Source organism: Canis lupus, chromosome 1 (genome assembly GCF_003254725.2).
Source record: "Canis lupus dingo isolate Sandy chromosome 1, ASM325472v2, whole genome shotgun sequence".
Lineage (NCBI taxonomy): Eukaryota > Metazoa > Chordata > Mammalia > Carnivora > Canidae > Canis > Canis lupus.
This window is the reverse complement of record NC_064243.1, coordinates 59,587,867-59,604,182: the sequence shown is the minus strand read 5'-3', so window position 1 is coordinate 59,604,182 and position 16,316 is coordinate 59,587,867. Positions and strand designations below refer to the sequence as shown.

Here is a 16,316-nt window from a genome sequence, read left to right as displayed (position 1 = left end):
ATCATTTCCTGACATTTATTTGCTCATTTATCAGGTTATTATTATGTTTCAAAGAGGTCAACTTGGGAAGAATCTCTAGATAGATTGATTAACATTCCTTCTCAATGAATGTTAAGCTGTTAATAGAGTTTAGGGTATAGGTGAAGCTGGTAAAGTGCTTTTGTCTTCCTTTGAAAATTCAAAAATCACTCAAAACCTTGAGATAGAAAGAGGCATCTGAAAAAAAATTCGTGTTTTTATTTTATCCTCCCCTAAATTAAAAGAATATTTGAAAAGATTTATAAAATGTCAGAATAAAACAAAAGCACAGTTATGTTATCTTAATTAAATTCAGAATGCTATTTGAATCAAATGTAATATAAAAGTAAGTTAACTAAATATTGGTGAAATAATCTCTTAAAGAGACACTGGCCTTAAAGATATCACTATAAAGCCACCTACTATAATCTGGCTTTCTTACCAACTTATCGTATCTCTTTTTTAGTAATTGGTGCCTTTCTAAAAAAAAAAATGAATTATTATCTATATCTTTACATGTGCATATTAATTTAATCTAATGTGAAATTTGAAGTTAATTTTTTTAGCCTCAAACTCACTCAAATTCACTAATAAACATGTGGAAAGTGGTTTTGCTGTCACTTTACAAATCTCCAAGGCAGCATCCAGTGCTCATTTTTGTGACTACCTCTTTAAGGGGAAGCATTTTGGAAGAGGTCTCCTGAGAGCATTTATAATAAATCTTTCCTGACTTCCTTTTAAGCAGGAAAGAAAAATCTATTTAAGACAATGCTTTAAGGCAAAATGTTACCTGACTTCAGATTCAAACTTTTCATTTATTAGGGAAGAAGTTAAGGTCTCCAGGGGGTGCTGAATCAGTCTATTCTGAGAAGTAGAAATGGAGAAACTACTTTAGTTAAATGGTGTCTAACTCTGGCAATAGAGACAAGTCCCTGCCCTGCCAACATTCTCTCTCCTGGAAGTACCACCATTCAGCTCTCAAGAAAGGCATATTGATTCCTGAATTGAGAAATAAGAAAATGATGAAGAATAATTGCAGCAGCTTTCATGTATTATATCCCCACTACATGCCAGTCATGTTTGATGCTTTATATATATAATATCTCCCCTAATCTTCAGAACAGTACTATAAACATTAATAATCCCATATTACAGAAAAGAAAACTAAGGCTCATAGGAGCTAAAATTGTGGCCCAGGTCACACAGCTAGTATGTAGAAGAATCAGGTCTCAACCCCTGGTCAACTGCCTTCAAAGTTTGCATGCCCTACCCTAGAGTTGGGCAATGAAATACCAAGTAACTCAAGTAAAGGCCACTATCGTATTTAAAAGGAGCAACTCAAATAGAGATAGTCTGAGGCAAGCAATGCAGATTGACACAATGACCAAAAACCTACACCTTGTAAAACTCCAAGACCACAGTAAAAGCTCTGCAATCTTACCTGAATGTCTATAGCAATCAATGTAAAGGTTATTCAAGTTCAGCAAACTTGCCTGTAGCAAAATACAGCTAAATTTGTTCTACTTATGGGAATGGAAGGAGACTAAAGATTTCTGTTTCCTCATTTTCAGATCTATCCCCAGTTTGAATTTTCACCTTCAGAGTTAAGGGACGCATCATTGAAAGGGATGCACAGCTAAGAATAAATAAGTTATTCTTGAAAAGACAATCAACATCCCTTCTACTCGTCTATGTATTACTGATTTTCTTTCTCAAAAAAAGATTGTTATTGATATAGGAGTGTTCATTTTGTTCAGACCCAAGGTATATTTTCCGTATAGCTTCTATTGCATCCTATAATATGTGTCTTAAACACATTACACTCTTTATTTGGATAGTTAAAATTTATTTTCCAGTTATGGGGCCAAGCCAATTGATCTATTTCACTTTGGTTCTTGGTTGGAGGGTGGCGGGGGGTGGGGTAGGGGTGGTGGCAACGTGGTAGATATTTTTGGCTGGTAAGGGTTTTTTTTTTTTTTCTTTTATTTAATTGCACATTTTTTTCTTCCTACTACCATTTCTTCCTCCAAATGTCTGCAACTTATTGTAACTCAGACATTCAAAATCAGATGTGATGTCTGAAGCATTGTAACTGAATTGTGTGGGAAGAAATACTCAGGACTGTTATTATTCTTCATATAGTTCTTCAAAAAGCACTCAGCTTTTCTGCTGCCACATCACATTATAAATTAATTTTGCTTCCAAGTAATGCTCACCTTAATTTTCTTTTACTTCACTACTCTTAACAGGTTATCTTGGCTGAAGCTCAGATGTACTAGGCAATGATCTCTCTGGAGGCCCTCAAATGCTACCACCATATACAATCACCTTAGCTGTCTGAAAATTCCTCAGGACATTTAAAGTTTCTAGCCACAGTTCTTGATTTGCCTGGGGACCATGGAGGCCCATAAGAAAGAATTTTTGACATACTGGGGTAGGATGTGTGGAAAGGGATTGTTAAGGTGACACAATGAGACTTAAAAATACATATTTTCTACCAGAAGCAATACTAAAAGGGAGAAGTATTTCTGAATACAGTAGGAGGCTTTCCTGGAATTTACCCCTACTGCTTAGACTACTCCTACCAGTGCCATCACCACCACCTGCTGCCCCCCTGCCACCATCATGGTAATTATTCTCCATTCTCCCCTAACCTGGATCCACTCTCCATTATGTTCAGTACGCCAGAAACGCTGGCTCCTGCAAACTGCATTGGCTGGGGTATGGGAAACCCAGTAGGAAATCAGAAAAGAGGAAAAGAGGAAGAGATCAGTGTTATTCTTGGCTCACTCATGCTTTGTGTCAATGCTAGGATTCTAACAGTGGCTGTGACTCTCTGACCACAGCTTCTGCCACGTGGCGCCCCCTCCACAGTTTTTTTGGTGGTCACAGGGCTTTGGTGAGCTGTTCTTCCCCCACAGGTTTGGGAATTGTAGCACCTTCCAATACTGCTACTTGGAAGTGCCTCAACTTCTCTTGTTTGTTATGTTTCTGAACCCCACACATCTCCAACAAATACTTTCATTAAATTCTCCAAATTTCATCAATATGCCTTCTGTCTCTTGCTGGGCCCCAGGCTGATAATAGTAACTGGGTTCAGGAGTGGCCTCAAGAAACAGAACCTGGGGTTGAAATTCTAGTATTGCTTCCATATACATTATTTTATAATATAAAGATGACCTCGCTACTCAGGTCGGGGAGAACATGGGTAACTAGTAGAGGACAAACTTTTGGGAGATTAAGTGTCTGTATCATTTGCCTATTATGGTGATAAAGATTATAGGCTGCTTCTCACTCTACTGGAGAGCTTATAAAAATAAAATAAATGTTTTTAACTCAAGACATGATGGAAAACCAGAAAATTTCTAATAAGCTTTATATGTATCTCTTATGTATCTGTAGAACAGACATGATTAATGATCAAAACTATAACCTGAGCATGTAAGTGGCAGAGTTGCACTATTGATTAAATACCTACATTCAGTGGGCTTTGAGAGTTCAAGTTAAAATTATAGTTAGCAGCCCTTCTTAAGTCTTAGGGTCCCACCCCTTTGTAACTAGGGTTCTAACTATAATCTATGAGACTTGTTACAATAAGTCATTGGTTGAAAAAGTAGAACCCTAAAACTTAGGATGAGGTCTTTAACTTGAACTGTCAAAGACCCCTGAATCCTCCTAGCTGGCTAAAACAGTCCCTCCAGTTTGTCTGAGAGAACTATTTTCAAAGACCTCATCTCAAGCACTTCCCTAGCAAAGACATTCCCATTCTCCTCAAGGTTAACTCCCACCATCATTCATCACTTCCATGGCCAGAAGGAAAATTGCAAAGTATTCTCAAGGATAAGCTAGATTCTACACCCAAGGGGAGACAGGACCCTGACAACTTTTATAATCAGCAAATGGAAGTAGGAAGAAGTATGTTTAGAAACAGATTCTTGGGGCGCCTGGGTGGCTCAGTCAGTTAAGTATCTTCCTTTCACTCAGGTCATGATCCCAGGGTCCTGGGATCCAGCCCCGCTTCGGGCTTCCTGCTCACTGGGGAGACTGCTTCTTCCTCTCCCTCTGTCTCTCCCCTTATATACTCTGTTCCCCTTGCTTGTACTCTCCTGTGCTCTCAATAAATAAAATCTAAAAAAGAAGAAAGAAAGAAAGAAAGAAAGAAAGAAAGAAAGAAAGAAAGAAAGAAAAGAAGAAGAAGAAAGAAAGAAAGAAAGAAAGAAAGAAAGAAAGAAAGAAAGAAAGAAAGAAAGAAAGAAAGAAAAAGATTCTTAAGGGATTAAATCAAGAAGATAAAAATATGAAGTTGGTTTAAAAAGGATTTATCAATACGGGAAAGTTTATCTAAGATTCTAAATATAAACTATGTCAGCTGACACACCTGGGATGAGCTCTAATAGTTTGCTGGAAGCCTGGACTCAATAGTGACCTGCACAAATGAGACTGAGATACTGGAATTTCTCTGCAACAAAAAGGTAAGAAATCAAAAGTATAAGGAGTGGACCTATTATGTGTAACCTAATCAGCCACACCCTACCATACCTTCAGGAGAAACAAAGGCACACTTCTTCTCCCGAGCTATAAGAATACTTTGGTAGTGAACACCAGTATTCCCAAAAGTTCTGTCATTGCTGCCTTCCATAGACCAGAGAAGCTACAGAAGAATTGGGCTCCCTAATTTCGATGAGAATGATGCAGCCTTAGAGTGGTAGAGGCCAGGTGCCAGTGCTCAGTCTCAGGGATGAGGCCGGCACAAGTAGTGCAATAAACCACAAAGGCAGAACGACAATACAGATTTTGATCCACATGAATATATGGTTGTGGCTAATTTTTTGAAATAGATTGTCAGCCTTCTAAAACATCAGTTAGTCTACATTACTAGACCAATTCTTCCTTTGGTAAGTAATACTCAAAACAAAGTACTATAGTGGGAATTCATGGCCTTTTACCCTATTCTCAAACTCAGAGCCTTTTGAGATGGAGGCTAGTTTCTTTTAAGGAATCACTGAAATGTGGTCACAAAAATACACTGTAAATCTTGCTCCACACCTTCCCCCAGATGATCCATAGCCATTTAACAGGGTCACAGTGAACTGGGAAAGAGAATAACCATACCATGTAGGAGTTATTACTTACTGGCTGTAATTTAGCACTAATCAGTGTGGGCACAAACTCAAGAAATAAATGGAATCTTGGCCCATATCCACCTTCAATGGTCAGTGGGCTTTCAGTGGTTATTTCCCATGTTCCTGACCATAGGTAGAAAAATTACAGTTAACAACTGGAACCATCTGTAACCTGTTCTCTGACCTATGACGTAAATGTCTTTTTGGTGGGAAGAACCAAGTAAGGCCACTGGAATCTCCTCTGTCAAATAGTAGACAGGAAACAATACTCTGAAGATTGAAAGAAACTGGGATGGTGATTCCTTCTCCATATACTTTTACTGCTTCAAGTTGGCTGGTACAAAAGCCAAATGGATGCTTTCGAATGACCCTGAATTATTGGTGCCATCAGCCACAGCTGCTGATCCAGATGTGGTTCCCCTACTAGAGCAAATCAACACAACTGCAGGTTTCTAGAGTATAGTCATTGATCTAGGAAATGCTTTGATTTGTTGTGGGGTTTTCTCCCCCTATTTGAATTTGTAAAAACAACGAGGAAAGGTTTGTTTTTATCTAAATAGTAGGAATAGAATTATGCCTTCAGTGTCTTACCCTAGGACTATGTAAACTCTCCTGATCTCTGTCATAATATAGTCCAGAAGAGTCTTTACCATGTTGGGATCCCAGAAAACATCATTCTGATCTGTTACATTTGAGGATACTATGCTAATTGGACCGCTTGAACAGATGGTCACAAGCACCCAGATAGCTAAGTAAAATCACGTGTGATACTGAGTAGGAGGTAAACTTCAAAAAGCTTTGGGATACTACCACATTGCAAAAATTCTTTGCAAATTCATTGCAAAAAATCCTTAGGTGTAGAGCATGTGTAGGTATCCCTTCTAAAGTCAGCAACAGTTAAATGCACCCTGAATTTCCTACTGGGAAGAGAGTGGCACCAAATTGAGCATTAAGTCTTTGTGTTTTAGAGGAAACATATACTACACTTGGGAACACTGCTCTGACCCATCTCCTGACTAGTCCACAAGGATACCAGTTCTAATTGTTGCCCAGAGCAAAAAAGAGTTAGCAATAGGTCCAAGTTGTGATGTAAGCATCCCCACCTCTTAGATTTCATAAGCTAGAATATCTAAGTGGTACTTGGACTCTTAAAAATAGAAATGCCCTTTGGAGCCTCCATTGTATCACAATAGGAAAAACAGCATAGACCATAATATTCTGGGGCAAACCTAAACTCTCTTCTACAAACTACTATTTTCCATTTGTAAAGTTATTTCTGGTTTGCTACTTGACTGTGGTATAACCAAATAACACCTGAGTGCAGCAACCAGGGGACTGTATGACCTGAGTTGCTTGTCGTAAATTGGGTATTATTTGCTCAACCAAATCCTAAAATTAGATGCATGCAGCAGCATTGAATAATTAAATGGGAATGGAATATACCTAAAAATAAACCTGGAGAGGTCCAAAAAACTCAAATACCCACTCTGAACAGAATCAGACTTCAAAGTACCCACTCCTACTGCTGCATCAGGAGTGCCTTAAACCATACCTGTGTCCTCATGGGCGGTCATCTATGACTATCAGGCAAAGAGGAAAAGTTATCTGTTACTTGATGGCTGTTAAACCCATCCAGAAGTGGGTATCTGCCCTATCTGTGGCCGTATGAAAGACAGTCCTAAAGGAAAATATTTCCAGAGGGCAGATTTTAAGGAAGTATATTTGGTTTTCTACTTTGTGTGGAGGGAGAGATGGTCTACTGTATGGATTAATAATGATTCCTGGAAGAAACTAATGAGATGGCTATTCCATCAGAGACTTGAAAAACAAGATAAGAGGACTGGTTTCAAAGAGTTCTTGGGTAGAGATATGTGGATAGATTTCTTGGAATAGTCATGAAATATTAGGATATTCATGTTCTATATAAAAGCTCACCACAGGGCTTCTATTGAAGAGGAGTCTTCTAATAATCAGAGACTAGGTGATTCCTACTGCAGATACCATTTAGCTTCTTTTATGCAGCCAATTCAGTATTTGTTTTCTTCTTTTCTTTTCTTTTCTTTTCTTTTCTTTTCTTTTCTTTTCTTTTCTTCTTTTCTTTTCTTTCTTTTCTTTTTTCTTTCTTTCTTTTTTTCTTTTATTTATTCATGAGAGACAGAGAGAGAGAGAGAGGCAGAGACACAGGCAAAGGGAGAAGCAGGTTCCATGAAAGAAGCCCAACTTGGGACTCGATCCCGGAAGCCTGAGACCATGCCCCCCAAGCCAAAGGCAGATGGTCAACTGCTGAACCACCCAGACATCCCTCAGTGTTTTCAAACTGGCCATGGTGGTGGGACTGGAAATTATACACAGGGTTCAATAACAAGACGTTTTTTTCCAAGGCTAATCTGGCTATTATAATTGCTAGGTGCCCAGCCTGTCAACTACAGAGGCCAGTAAGGAGCTCTGATATGGCGCTTTTCTCCAAGGGAAACAGCCATCTTCCTAATGGCATGTTGATTATGTTGGATCCTTTTGATTTGGGAATAAGGAAAATATTTCATCCTCAGGAACCTAAATATCTATCCTAGATATGGATTGGCCTTCCAGTCCACAATGTTTTTTCTAGCAATCTTTTGTAGGTTGAATTGTGCCCCCCTGCAAAACATACGTTAAAGTCTTAAACCCAGTACCTCAAATGTAACTTTATTTAGAAAAAGGGTTATCAAAGTTGTAGTTAGTTAAGATAAGATCATACTGGAATAGGGTGGGCTCTTAATCCAATATGACTGATGTCCTTATAAGGAAAGGATGTGAGAACACAGGGAGAAGTGTCATATATATGACAACAGAGGCATAGATAAGCTACAAGTCAAGGAATGCCAAGAATTTCCCAAAATACCAGGAGCTAAGAGTGTGTATGTGTGTGTATGTGTGTGTGTGTGTGTGTGTGTGTGTGTGTGAAACAGACTAACACCATCTTGGAGAAATATGCCATGATGACCCTTTCATGACCTGAAGCCTTCTTGAGCATAGCCCCACTCCCACATTTTTTAACCACACTTTTAAGTACACCCTTGGGGCATAACACCTTTGATCGATTCTGGAGATATGACTGACTCTCAAACATTTCCTCCCAGCTGGTCTCCCTGGGGTGGTCTCCAGCATTGTATTACCCAGTCTTTAGGACTGGGTCTTATAGGAGGCAGGGAGTGGAGATCTACTTGTCTTTCTGCCACTCAAGACACCTTCTTTCCATAAGTCCCTTTAAACTATTTCTCACCAAGCTGGACTGGTTAGGCATTTTTGTCAGGCTTAACAGATCCTTTAGCCTTTGGAGATGGAGATCATTTAGCATATTTCTAGCCTCCAGAGCTACACAAAAATTGTTTTAAGCCACCCAGTTGGTAGCACTTTGTTACAGTGACCTTAGAAATCTATACATAATCTTATCTGTGCCCTTTTCACTGACATACCACAAAACATCACCCTCAACTAAGCAACTTACATTGTAAAGAAATAAAAGCAGCAATGGGCTTATGTTTATGGAATTCACTGGCTTTGCCACATGTGCCATCTTCTAGAAGCAGATGGCATAATGAAGGCTCAGCTATGGCACCAAATGAGGATGATGGGATTATGTACTCTAAACCAGTGACCAATATATGATACTGTCCCCCTCATTCTTCACCATGCTCAGGTCTAGGAACCAAAGGATAGAAGTGAGAGTAGCCCTTTAATACTAAACCTGAAATATCTGTGTTAAGAAATTTGTTTTCTGTTCCTGTACCCTAGGGTTCCATAAAATTGGAATTATAAACTCCTAAGAGAATGATGCTTCCAACTGGGAATGGAGTCATAACTCCATTATATGGAAGTTAATTCTTCTTATTAATTTAAGGTTCTTATGCCACTGAGTTGACATGCAGAGACAGAACTTTTAATATTGTTGCGGTAATCTATCCCAATTGCCAAGGGGTGACTGTGCTGCTGCTACTGAATAGGAACAAGAAAGCTATGGGGGATGTCGAACTGGGTACAACAGTTCAAATAAATGTGAATCAAATATTCCCCATTTGGCGATTCTGTGGGCACTTTACAAGAGGAAATCTGGTGTCTTACCAGTCAGGAACTGTAAAATTCTGATAAGATTTAGGGACTATGATGGCCATTTTTTTGTGTCAACTTGGCTAGGCTTTAGTACACAGGTATCCAAACAAACACTAATTTAGGTGTTCCTGTAGAGATGTTTTTTTAGATCAGATGAAAAACTATAATCAACTGACTTTAAGTAAAGGAGATTATCCTTGATTATGTGGGTGGACCTCACTCAATCAGTGGAAAGACCTTAAGAGCAAAACAGATGTCCCTGAAGAAGAAACTCTGCCTCAAGACTACAGCATTGTTCCTCCTGACTGTTTCCAGAATGCCTACCTGCCTTTCAGATTTCCAACTTACCATGCCCCAGCCCAGTCACGTGGCCAAGTATATATGTATATATATCAATTAAATACATACATTAATTATATATCATACATATGTCAATTTTATATAAATGTATATCAAATATATGTCAATTAAATATATACATACATTCACATATATACATATATTCACATATATTCATATATATATTCACATATACATATATCCTACTGTTTGGTTCTGTTCTGTGTCTCTGGAGAAACTATACTGACACAGGGACAAGCTATGAAGGTGAACTTTTCTAGGACCCATAGAGAAGTAGGCCTATCTTTACGCCACCTCAAAACATTTGTTTTAGAGAGGAGGGTTATTATTTCCTCTCTTAAAGTTTAAATTAATTTATACTTTAAGTTAAAATTTATATGGGGGCTTGGGAAGGATTTAAGGGTAGAGTATTGTTTGTCTCTGTTTTAAATTCTGTGTGATAAGGAGAAAAAATAAGTGGGAAATATCAGAAAGGGAGACAGAACATGAAAGACTCCTAACTCTGGGAAATGAACTAGGGGTGGTGGAAGGGGAGGTGGGCGGGGGGTGGGGGTGACTGGGTGACGGGCACTGAGGGAGGCACTTGACGGGATGAGCACTGGGTGTTATTCTGTATGTTGACAAATTGAACACCAATAAAAAATAAATTAAAAAAAGAAATGTAAGTAACTAGCTAATAAAAATAGGGAAAACCCCAACTGACAAATAATAAAAAAAGGTGAATTAAAACAATAAAAAATAAAAAATAAAAAATAAATAAATTCTGTGTGATTTCTCATGTTACTTATGCTGCTTGCATCCCTTTTCTGTTAAGTCACAGTGGTATGTTGAACTGCAAATACAGAAGTGGTGCTTTGGTCTAACAATGAGTTGCTTTACCTGAGATGGCTTATTTGCACTGGATACCCCTATGAACCACAGTGCAATGTCTCTAGGAGGACTGAGCAGCTACCACTGGCTGACTAACCATAAATAGAAGTTACTTAATTTCTATCTTCACACTGCAGGCTTGGGGCCTCACTGATACAGTGTTCAAACCTGGAGGGATGCCTGGGTAGCTCAGTTTCTGATCCCGGGGTCCTGGAATCAAGTCCTGTATTGGTGGCTCCCAGTCGGGAGCCTGCTTCCCCTTCTGCCTATGTCTCTGCCTCTCTCTGTGTGTCTCCCATGAATAAATGAACAGAATCTTTAAAAAAACAAAAAACAGGAGAATTGACTAACTACCTTTTGGTTTTCAGAGAAAAGACTGAAATCTACTGAAGAAAATGCAAAAAGGGGGGTGGAGTAGGGAGAAAGAGAGAGGGAGAAATTTCTCTGAGCTGTCCAAAGTAAACACATGTGACCCTTAAGGATGCCTACCACAGCATAAGTAAATATTAGGTAACTTTAGGAATGTTACCCAAAGAACTAAAAAAGTAAAGTGAATTTAGAACAAATTTGCATTTTAAAAACTACTACCTAATTCAAAGTTTCTCAAATTTAAACCATGCATGGAACTTCTTTGAAGGGAAAAATATTAGACAACTCAATATTATTTAAATTATTTACCTAATATTATCTATTTAAGCACTTACATAAAAACAGGTATAAAGTTCTTACATTTATACCCTTACAGAGCTAAAATATCTAAATAATTTTATAAGTTAAATGAAAGCAAAACTACAAAATCAATGAAGTTGTAATTTAAAACATTAGTGTGTCAATATGACAAATGATTGTTTATTCTGTTTAAATTTTTTAATTTAAAACACCTCAGGTTATTTTCATGGAAAAAGAAAAACATGCTTTACGGAGTCTATTTAGAACATGATAGATCACCATTGGGGTCTTTGTCATGGTTAATATTACTTATTTTTAGGCAATTCTTTTTAAACACTGATGTATTATTTTGATTGACCAATGAATTAGATAAAGCATTCCAAATTACAAAAATTGGTAGCAGTGTTTCAATGTCATTCAGTAAAAAAAATCCTCGTTGTGGATTTACTATAATAATGACTACTAATGAGCTTTGGCAACTTACTAAATACAGAGGCAGAACCCAAGAACCCTTAATTCACAGGAGGAACATAGAACTGTCACAACTCAAGGTATTTTGAATTAGACATGCATAGACTAAACATAGGCTCTATCTTATGCTAGAAATCGTTTGGATACAAGGAATAGAACCAGTTCAACCCACTTCAGCACTAGAGGCTCTACCTCTGTCCTCATGGTGAGGGTGGAATCGGGAATTGGAGAACAATTAGGATCTGGGATAGCTATCCCATGTGGGTGTGTCTGTCTCTGCTTCCCTCTCTCTTTTCTTGTCTCTGCCCCTAAATGACAGATGTGCCTGCCTCTATTTCTGTATATGTGTGTCTGTTCTCTCTGTGTCTGTCACTGCCTGCTTTTTGTCTGTCTCCCATGCCACCAAGTCTTTTTTCTGTTTCTGTCTTCATCTCTCTATTATCTTCCCTCTGTGCTGTCCAGATTTATCTACCCATTTACATGTCAGTCAAAGACTGCTACTCCCAGTTCTGGCTTCACATCCTTTATAAATTTAAATGCCAACTAGGAAGAGTCCCAACTCCAAATTTCTAGGAGAAAAAAACCTGATTGGCCACACAGACTACTGATGTCAAGCTATAGCTGGTTTGAAGTGAGTGTCACATGGGTGGCTGCCCACTCAGCAGCGGCTGTTAGAACACACTCTCTGAAAAGAACATGGGTATTATAGGAAACATGTCTGCTTAAATGTCTATTAAGAGTCCAAAACATCAGTTTCTCCTAGCAACTATTCATTAGGGTACTTGAAATATCCAGTTGATTTTGACTTTAAAGATAGTGTCCAAAAACCAATCTGGGAAATTATACCATAGGCACAAAAACAAAGGCATTTAAAAATATAAGAGCCCCTGACATATCCTAGAAAGAGGTGAATGGTCCAAACCACAGGGACTATTGCACTGTTCTACCTACAGACCACTCTTAAAGACACTCATTTGAAGCACTTAAAAGGAGAACTGAACTTCAAGACTTGGGCTTGCAACCCTAACCACCAAAGTATGTGTTTTGTCCTTGCACTTTCTGGGAGAAAAGAGCATGGATAAGACTACTTTCTCCTTAAAGATTAAACATAATATTATAAAATTCTTCTAAGAACACTGCCTTTTATTTATGCACATCAGTGAAATCACTAAGAATGCTTTAATCATAAAAATTTTAAAGAGTGAAATTATATCCTCATTAAAAATTAATGTTTACTAGACACAGGCAGGATGGTATAAAGCTTATGCACAGAGCTGATAATATTAGAGAGAAGGGAAGATTAGATTAAAATTAATATGTAGGAACACATAAAATAAAGCTGAGCTTTACCAAGGGCACAGAAAATTTGGGGATTATGACTGGGGCTGTTCTTTTGAGGTAAATCCTCCTAGAAAAGCTAGACTGAGTCTCTCAAAAGATGAGAACACGTTGGGAGAAAAAGTCAATAAATGTATGGTAAGAGTATGAGTGAGAAAAGGAAGAAAGGTTGGAATGGACTTTCATTCAGTGGCAAGCAAGGAGTGTTAAGGAGTAGAGGTTTGCACAAAGCAACAACTGGCATATCGGAAGAGTTTCAACAGAGGGGAGGTTAAGGCAGCAAGTTTGGCAAATTCATTTGGCAAGAATTTATGCCATAAGCTGAATGATGGGGTGGACAGGGACTCTAACCTTGCCCTGTTATAACTGGCATGGAAATATTTAGCGCCAAAACACACCAATCAGCCCAGGACCTACAGATGTGCACAGTGGCCGTTCTCATCACAGCAGGCTGCACACAGTGCCCTTGCCCTGCAATCAAAATCCACCTCTCCTAAACACTGACTGATTTCTGATTGTGTCAAGATGCCAGATCTCAGCTAGGCGGGACACAAGAGACAGTCACTGTCATGTCTCCTGGCCTAAATAAGACTCTCTTCTTCTGCCAATCCCAGACAAATCTAAATGAGTCTCAGTGTGCTGAGAGATGAAAGTGTAGAAGTGGCTTCTTGGGGGTCAGAAGGCAGGGAGAGAATGAACAAAAAAGAAACAATAACGAAAGAGAAGGGGAAAACTCACAGGCACTGCCAGGAGGAAATGGTGAGCAAATATGAATTTGAGGCTAATGTCGGGGGAAGATGAAAACCATGATGGGAAAAAGCAATGGGGAGAATATGAAGACATAGGAGAAACACTTGAGAAAATAAAAGGGAAGATGGGGGATAGTCAGAGAACAAAAATTAACAAAAGCCAGAACAAAAAAAAAAAAAAAAAAAAAGAGAGAGAGAGAGAGAGAGAGAGACTAACAACAAAACAACAGAAAAGCAAAGCAAGTGAGCTAAGGGAGGGAACAAGAGGAGAATCTGTATGTACTGTGCATCCTTTTGGCCATCTCTGGCTTGGGTTGCTGCTGCAAGGCCACAGTTTATCTAGCTAAACAGTAAAACACAAATAAAAGACAATGAGAGAAATAGAAATCTCTGCATAGAAGCCTAAAACTAACCTCTTTAATAATCAGTAAAAAGGCATCAATATATCTATTTTAAAATTATCCAATCATATAATGTTCTTGCATTCTGAAACTACCTAACTTTTGAAGTACATGTCTTTCATTGAGTAGTCTATCCTTCCAACATGTGACCAATAATTAGCCCACTGGCCTTACTGCTTCATACCAGTGTAACATGAATAATACATTAATTTTCAAGGGCAACACATCACAAGGACTTTAAAGGAATTAACCATCTCACTGGATAATAACTCAAGAGTTTTCCTCACCAGCTCATAATAACCAATAGCAGAAGAGCTATGGGAAAGTAACTTTTTAGCCTGCCATCTTGGTCTCTCTGACAAAAGAAAATCTGAATAAAGGAGAATAATAAAATTTCTCAAGAACCATGTGCATTATTAGCTATGTCACTTTTCTCTTACCTGGAGTTAAGTGCTGTCTCAGATGGATTATATTCACAGGTTATGCTTTCAAGGCCATGTCTCCCAGGTAATATTTGATGAGTCCTTCTTGGTATCTTTCAAGATTCATCTGTAAGAGATGATATGCTGAGAACATTTTCTATCCCTTCTATGTCACTAATGGCATGGGATCAATACTGAATAGTCATTAAAAAGCCTAGAGCTAAGTTTACTTGGAGACCCCAGTTGAAGACAATCTACAAAACTGTTTACAGTTTTAACAAGGTCCTTGTTACTCTCTTTGCATTTATTTCATTTCACTTGACTATTTAAAATAGGATTCAGAAACTTTTTGAAGAATCCTGAGGGTTGTTAAGATTAATGGGTTTCAGATTTTCACTGATGTATACGTTTCATCTTTTAGAAAATCCGGTTCAGGTAAGAACTTGATTGATTGGAAGAGAAGCAGTCCATCATATCCTCAGAAACTATGACACTCAGAACGGCAAGTAGGCAGGGGGCCAGAAAGGAATCTGAGCAATCGAAAAACACATATTCATGCTCCTGGGTGACTTCCATGTGATGGCTACCATTTTTCAGCTTAATTATTTGGGTGACTGCTATGGAATGATTGTATCTGTCTCCCCAAAAATTATGTATTGAAATCTGCATATCCAATATGATGGTATTAGGCAGTGGAAACTTTGGGAGATGCTTAGGTCATGAGGGTGGATTAGTGTTAGGTGCATGAGTGGGATTAGTGTTGTTGGTTTTTGTTTTTTGTTTTTTTTAAGATTTTACTTATTTATTTGAGAGAGAGAGAGAGCAGGAACAGGGGAGGGGGTGGGGCAGAAGGAGAAGGAGAAGCAGAATCCCTGCTGAGCAGGGAGCCCAACATGGGGGGCTGGATCCCAGGACCCTAAGATCATGACCTGAGTCGAAGGCAGACGCTCAACCAACTAAGCCACCCAGGCACCTCTAAGTATTAGTGTTCTTTAATAGAGACCCCATAGAGATCCCTAACTCATACCTATTCCACCATGTGAGGACAGTGAGAAAGTTCATCTATAAAACAGAGGATGCGCCCTCACAGATACTGAATATGCCAATCCCTTGACCTTGGACTTCTCAGCCCCCAGCACAGTGAGAAATACATTTCTGTTGCTAATAAGCTAACCAATCTGTAGTATCCTTTTTACAGAAGCCCAAATGAACCAAGAATAGTAAAAAGTATCAGGGTAAAGATTTTGTTTTTAGTTATGTTAGTATGAAGTATTCCACATTGGATTATACATGGATTGCAGAAAACCTGGAACATAAAGATAAGCAAATACAATAAGATAAGAACTAATCATAATTTTACTCTCCAGACAAAATCAACACTAGTGTTTGGCCAATTTTTTTATTTGTGTACATATTTTTAAATAAATGTGTGTTTAAATTATTTGAAAGCCTGCTCTTTTCTCTCAATAGGATATTATAAATATATTCCATATCAATAAATACAATTCCTGTACTTTTATTTTTAATAAATATATGTTATATATTGTATTATATTTGTAGCCTATGTAAGCAATCAGATATTAAGTTGACAGTTTTATTTTTCAAAGAAGGGTACAACACCATTAATCTAGAATTTTTAAAGAAAAAGTTGCTCTAAATAAAGAAATTACCAGTCAACTAACACCGAAAATATTATTAAGCAGAAATTTAGAGATCTCAATATATCCTGACCTTCCTTAATACAAAAGACAGGTGTTCAAATATGTGTAACAAAAGATATCTTGATCTAAAGGAACATTTGTGGTA

At 38.1% G+C, this 16,316-nt stretch overlaps 1 long non-coding RNA gene across 1 annotated transcript in view; it reads right to left on the bottom strand.

The window, feature by feature from the left end:
- The window catches only part of LOC118353810 (uncharacterized), a 37,942-nt gene extending 23,302 nt beyond the window's left edge, over positions 1-14,640 (bottom strand). The window contains exon 1 of the long non-coding RNA XR_004813202.2: positions 14,529-14,640. This is a non-coding gene — a long non-coding RNA (uncharacterized LOC118353810). The remainder of the gene's footprint in view (positions 1-14,528) is intronic.
- Between the last annotated feature and the right edge of the window lie 1,676 nt (positions 14,641-16,316).